The following is a 7,061-nucleotide window of genomic DNA, read 5'->3' on the forward strand; positions in this document are numbered from 1 at the left end:
GAGTGTAGTCTTGCCGGCTGCGCGGCGATAGCGCTCGCTGCCTGAATTCTGTTAAATGCTGAGGACCTCGGGATGAGGGTAGTGATGGTCGCGTATAAAGAAGTGCGTATAAGAAGGATGGCTCAGTGGTTAAGAGCAGTGGCTGCTCGTCCTGAGTTCAATCCCCAGCAGCTACATGGTGGATCACAATCATTTCTAACTGTAGCCCCATGGGTATCTGATGCCCCCGTGTGGTGTGTAAATGTACATGCAGGCATATGCATAAATAAATGAAACCGTGTGGTGGCATCCCCTGATGAGATGTGTTTGTGTAGAAAAAGCGCCAGACTCAGGCTAAGTGCCTGGCTAGTGCATCCAGCCCTACGGGCGGCGTGAGGCTCCAGTGAACTCCTGTTAAGGGTTTCAACTTCACCCGGAGGTCCTAGGTAGTAGCTAAAGTTCTAATCTCAATGTTAAAAGAGTGAGAGGCAACATCCTAATCCAGGAGTCAGGAAGAAAATGAGGAGTAAAGAGTTAAATAAGGACATTGTATGAAGATAAGAGTTGGGATCTGGAAACATTTGGAGTAGACCTGGAGAAGACCACACGTTTTGTTTTCTAAGAGATATAAATTAAGGTATTGTTGTGTTTTTTAAAAAGCCAAGGATAAGCTTTATAGGGTGCTACCGGTATGGTGAGGCCGGCCCACACTGAGGCATCCCTTCCACCTGAGGTACCAGCCATATAACTGGTATAGTGTAGAGTTTATTTGGGGGCATTGGAAGGGGAATTGAGAAGGGAGTAGCGGCAGAGAAGGGGATGGGGAGAGAGAGAAGGAGGAGGAGGAGGAAACACGTGGAGAAAGAGGGGGAGGGGGAAGGGGCGAGGAGGGAAAAAGGGGATAGGGAGAGAAGAGTCAGAGAGAAAGAGAGAGGTGGGCAGGAGGGACCAAACCCGATCCTGCCTGGCTATTGCTGGGTAACTGTAACTGTTGGGTGGAGCCTGTAAGTAATGACAACAATTGTGAAATCCTTGTAAAGTGTGTTTCAATAGATCCCTTTTTTTTTTTTTTTTTTTTTTTTTTTTTTTTTTTTTTTTTTTTTGGTTTTTCAACACAGAGTTTCTCTCTGTAGTCCTGACTGTCCTGGAACTCAACTCTGTAGACCAAGCTGACCTCTAACTCAGAAATCTGCCTGTGTCTGCCTCCCAAGTGCTGGGATTAAAGGCGTGCACCACCACCACCCAGCTCAATAGATCCTTAAGAGGTACAACTGTCACTGCTATCAAATTCTAGAACATTGTATAGTCTCAAATAGAAACTGCTTGTTCTCAGTCTTGTTACAGTCTTGAACAGTCTTGTTCTCTTTTTAGCAGTCAGCCCTAGTCCCCAACCCCCGGCCTCTTGGTAATCTTCTAAGTTTGCTATTTTTTTTGTTTGTTTGTTTACACAAACAGGGTCATAAAACACGTGGCCTCTTTTGTTTGGCTTGCATGAGCAAACATTTCACTTGTTTTTGTGTCTGAGTAATCTGCTGTAGCATATACTACATGTGTGAGGAATGGTATCTGCTCTGGGTGAAAGGGATGAAGGTTCCTTGCAGCCAGAACTCCACAGTGTCCAGAAGGTCTTAGGTATCTGAAACCACTGTGGAGAGAGCACTTACATCAGAACATCCTTGTTCAGATATAAGGAAAGGAGGTCTGGTAAGTAAAACATTTAAAAGGCAGGGTAAAAACGTAAGGATGAGGATAAGAGGGAAGAAAGGAAAGTTGAAGGGAAGGAGCCAGAGCGTGAGGGAACCAACCATGCACAGGAGGAACCTTGTTACTGTTTTTTTTTTTTTTTTTTTTTTTTTTTTTTCTGGTTTCTAGCTCTTTGAGCACTGTCTGGAACTGTTGTAACTGTTCTCGAGCCCCAAGAGACCAACCAGGAGTTGACTCTGATGTAATCACTTTAGGGTCTCTTTGTTATTAGCTCAAGTTCGGGCCTCCTCACCACCAATCCTGCTGCTGATACTGCAGGATGATGGTTTGGTGAAGAAGCCCCAAACCTTTGTTATGCCAGGAAACATTTGTGAACCTCAAGATCACTAAGGCCAGGTGGTGGTGGCGCACGCCTTTAATCCCAGCACTTGGGAGGCAGAGGCAGGCGGATTTCTAAGTTCGAGGCCAGCCTGGTCTACAGAGTCAGTTCCAGGACAGCCAGAACTACACAGAGAAACCCTGTCTCGAAAACCAAAAAAAAAAAAAAAAAAAAAAAGATCATTAAGGAGCCGATTTCGATGCAGTTGCTTTAGGGTCTCTTTATTCAAGCTTGAGCTTGGGGTCCCTGCCAGCCCTGACACAGCAGGAAGGTGGGTCCCTGAGCCTAGTTTCAGGCATTTATAGACACAAGAAGGGGGAATCTAGCCTGATACACATCTAACTGGGGAGCCATTATAGCCTTTAACTTAACTTCTGTTTTCTTCCTGATTGGTGGTTGTTAGGAAGTGAAGTGTCAGGGCCAGGCTTGTAACCTGGGGGTATGGATTTGTTGGAGGAATAACCTGGAAACTGATGTTAGATGCAGGTTTGGGTGGGGGTGGGGCTAGCCTGGAAACTGGTGCTAGGTACTGACCAGTTTGTTGGTTAACTTGAGTTCAACTTTAGGTCAGGTTCTCTAACATGGAGTCTGAACTCAAAAATTTGGTCTCTTACCTTCACTGGGACAAGGTTTTATAGGAAATGAGAGTAAGTGAGGGGGTGTCTAGTCTGGCAAGCATCTAATAAAATGACTATTGTACGCCAACAGGTGGGTGTTCTGAGGCAGGACTATGAACAATCATAAATGGTCTGAAAGTACATCTGAAACAATTAGACTAATCTGGGTTTAGCTGTAGGTCAAGTTTTTAGGCTTTTTTTTTTTTTTTTTTTTTTTTTTTTTTTTTTTAAGACAGAGTCTGGTCTCAAGATGGAGTAGGTTTGGTTTCAGAACCATCTGGATCTGTTAGTCTGGAAGCAGCACTGTTCTTAGAGGAGGGCACAATCCCATCCTTAGCAAGGATCAGAGATAATCTTTTCTTTTTTTGTTTTTTTTTCGAGACAGGGTTTCTCTGTGTAGCCCTGGCTGTCCTGGAACTCACTCTGTAGACAGTGCAGTGACTGTCTCTGTAGACTGGATGCTAGTTAGAGGTCACCAAGGTGACTTTCCACAGTTCTAGAAATAGGCCAGAGTTCCCTGGGACCTCACTGAACTTGAAGGGCAAGAGGAAAATATTCTCCCTTTTAGTCCCTCTGACAGTATTAGAACAGCCTCCAAGCATGGTTACTGAACAACCAGAAAACCAGATACACCACTCTGCTACCTTAACTACTGTATGATATTTAATAGCCAGATATTTCTAAGTAAATTTTTATCTGACATACATTTTAGCCAGTTTTTAAACCATATGTATTTTTCAGTTTCATCTGTATACTTTAAATAACTTACATCTTTATAACTTTCAAAAGCTTTCTATTTTTTTTCCTTCTATTCTGGAAACACCCATCCATGTTTAATCTTCATGTATAAGTCCTTTACAGAATTTCTACCTGCCTTTCTCAAGGACACACATGTATTTGCACACATGTGCACACACCCACAGGGAAATGTTCCTACCTATACCCCCAAAAGAATCTGTGTAACTCAACAAAAGGCAATCCAACTAGAAAATGGTCCTAAGATTTGAATGAATTTGTCAAAGAAATATAAGATACAGATGGCTGAAATGTACATGGTCAATTTTATTAATCATTAGGAAAATTAAAATCAAACTCACAAATACCACTTGATATTCAGCAGGAGAACCTGTAAAGGGATGAATTAAAACTGAAAATGCTCTTCCTATTTGCGCTGGGGCGATGGGTAAGTGGGTCAGAGTGCTTGCACACACATGAGAACTTAAGTTTAAATCATCAGCACACATGTAAAAAGCCAGCTGTAACTTTGTGTGCTTATAACCCCAGCACAGCGGAGACAGGCCGTGTGGCCTTCAGCCTAGCTCCAGATTCAATGAGAGACCCTATGTCAAAGTAATAGATTGAGTAAGACACCCACTGTTCTCTGGCCTCCAAACACATAGGACTATGTATGCACACCCCTCCCCCGTTGGCATATATACCACACACACACTAGAAAAGAGCAAAGGTAAAAAGAAAAACTTCACCCTTTGACCCAGAAAGTTACCTTGAAATATTCCAGAAAGTGCATCGAAATATATATAGAAACTGATAGCATGACTTCACCATGGTGTGCTGAAGGCGAGGTCTTTAATGTAGATATGAGGTAGAAGACAGCCAGGGCCAGCTGGAAGGATCCGGGCAGAGAGAGAAAGCAGTAGACTGAACATGGCCAGTAGACGACTGGCCCCGGCCAAGAGAGAAGCAGGAACAGAGAGTAGGAGAAGGAGGGTGAGAGACGAAGAAAGAGAGAGAGCCAAAGAGAGAGCATAGCCAAAACAGCAGGGCTATACAGAGGATGAGTAGCTGTGGGGAGGGACGCCTATGACCTATGGGAGTTGAGGGTCGGGGAGCAAGGTAGGAAGAAGAGCGAGGAGGCTAGCCTGGACTCTGAAATGTATGACAGGCACTTGTGACACCGAGGGAGCCTGGAAGTGTGCTGATAGGCACCTCACACAGCCACTTGATCCTTCTGCCAGTGAGGAGGAAAATGGCTCCTTTGGCTTCACAAGTTCCTGAAGAATGTTGGCTTTTGTCTAGCCACCAGAATTTGGGGAAATAGAGTTTTCTTTGGACCTGACAGTCTCTACCAAGGATATTGATTGTGGCCTTATTCCTTGTTTAAAAACAAAATCTCAAAACTGAAAGCAACCTTAATGTCATGAGTAAGGGTGCAAAAATAATATATTATGCTTAAGTAAATATAAGGGGTGGTTTTAGGTTTATTATTTTAAAGAGAAAGTGTGCATGGGGCAGCCAAGAGGCTGTCTTGGTGTGCTTTTCGTTGCTGTGTAGTGGGTAGTTTCTACTACCCCACTTTAAGCTCTGGGGGGACCATGCTACCAGCCATCAACCTGGTTCCCTTGGATCCACTGATGAAAGACACACACACACACTCATACACCCATTTTTAATATGGCTTTTTTAGCCCAATGGCTAGACACTTCTAAGCCTCTCGTGGCTAATGTGCCCTTGCCTTTATTCCCAGCTCAGCACTGTAATTTTCCCCCACTTTAGTTGCCCATTACCTTCTTGCTCAGCATCCTAAATCTGCCCTTGGTTTAGCTGCATTTCTAGTCTTTCACCTGCTACCCCAGGCCCAGTCGAGGAAGCAGCCAATGGCCGGCCGCTCCACCCGAGATCTCATATGCTCTCTCTGCCTCCAAAGCATGGTGGATTCTCTTTCCTCCTCCTGTGTACCCCTCGCCTGCCTGCTGGAACCTGGAAGTCCTGCCTTTTCCTCCCAGCCATTGGCCACTAACATCTTTATTGATCGATCAAGAATCAAGGGTTGCTGCTTACTGGTTTGCTTCCCATAGCTTACTCTCCGGCCCCAACAGCATTTTCATTGTTACTAAATTTTACCCTCGTAAGAGGCTGAATCAATTTCTATCCTCGTGACAATGATTGGTAGACCGTTTTGCTCATATTGTGCTTTAACAATATATTGTGACCCATTTCACTTTTTGGCTATTTGAATGGTGAAAATTGGTCTTTTGCTTTTGTTTTACATTTCTTTTATTGAGGAAATGTCCCATCTATTACCTTGTAATATTCCTCCATTTCTGGTCATTTTCTTTGTTAATGTGGTCTGCTTTACTTGTTTGCTCCTTAATAATGCCACAGCAGGCACACATTACTACACACTCTGAATGGTACTGCCTCAAAAACCAAAAATAAATAAGTAATAATCTTTTTATTTTAGTTATTACTACTGTGTACACATGCAAAGTTGTTTTTAACATGCTAGTGTGGAGGTCACAGTACAGCTGGTAGTCGATTCTGATCTACCGCTATCTGGGTTCTGGGGATCAAACTCAGGTCATTAGGCTTGATATCAAAGTAATCATTTTGGCTTCATAGAAAGAATTTGGAAGTGTTCCTTCCTTTTCTATTGTATAGAATAATTCGAGGAATATTGGCATTAGTCCTATAGAATTCTGTGCTATATCTCTAGCCCTGGGCATTTCTCAGTTGGGAGATTACTACTGTTTCACTGTTTGTTGTGACTCTATTTTAATGATTTAATCCATTCTGATTTAATTTTGGTAGGTCATATGTATCTAGAAGTTAATCCAAACAAAGTATGCCTTCTTGTTTTGCTTTCCTCGGGAATGCCATAGCACCTCCCTTGCACCTCTGGCTTTATTAGAATAGGTTCCTTTTACTTTTATTATTCTGGCTAAGATTTGTCAAGCTTGTTAATGTTTTTAAAGAACCAACTCCCTGTATTCATTGTTTTTTTTCTTAATATTTACTTTATTAATTTTAGCCCTGACGTAGATTTTCTCTTCTTGTCTACTTTTTGGGGGAATTGTTTGTTTGTTTTCCCAAGGCCTCCAGGTGTGTCATTAAGTTATTTCAAATCACACATCTATGATCTCAGCTCATCTAGGGACAGGGACAGCTTCTGGGCTCAGGAACAAGCCTGCTGTGGGCTTAGATGATTCTTGCTCCTGACCTTTGGAAGTCTGTGCAGACTTCACTGTTTCTACAGGTGATCCTTAGGTGGCAGGGGCTGGGGTCGAATTGGGAATGGTGCTGCTCTGTGGGGGTCGGGTACAAGACCAAGCGCTGTACTCAGGTGGAGGTAGAAGCTGGAATGGGGGACCCAACGGAGGTTGTGGTCATAGGACTCCACATGACCCTGAAGTAGCATAGTGGGTAGGGTCCTGTTTATACTTTTGAGATCTTTCTGTTTAATTCATTTACCAATCTAGTGACTGATTTGTTGTGGGTGGGTTTTTATATTATTTAATTTTTAGTTCTTATATATTCTAGATATTAACTATATGTGTCATAGGCACAGATTTTCTTCCATTCTGTACGCTCTCTTCATTCTCTTAATAGTTTCATTTACTGTGTAGAGCTCTCTCTCTCTCTCT

The sequence above is a fragment of the Arvicanthis niloticus genome, chromosome 6, assembly GCF_011762505.2.
Source record: "Arvicanthis niloticus isolate mArvNil1 chromosome 6, mArvNil1.pat.X, whole genome shotgun sequence".
Lineage (NCBI taxonomy): Eukaryota > Metazoa > Chordata > Mammalia > Rodentia > Muridae > Arvicanthis > Arvicanthis niloticus.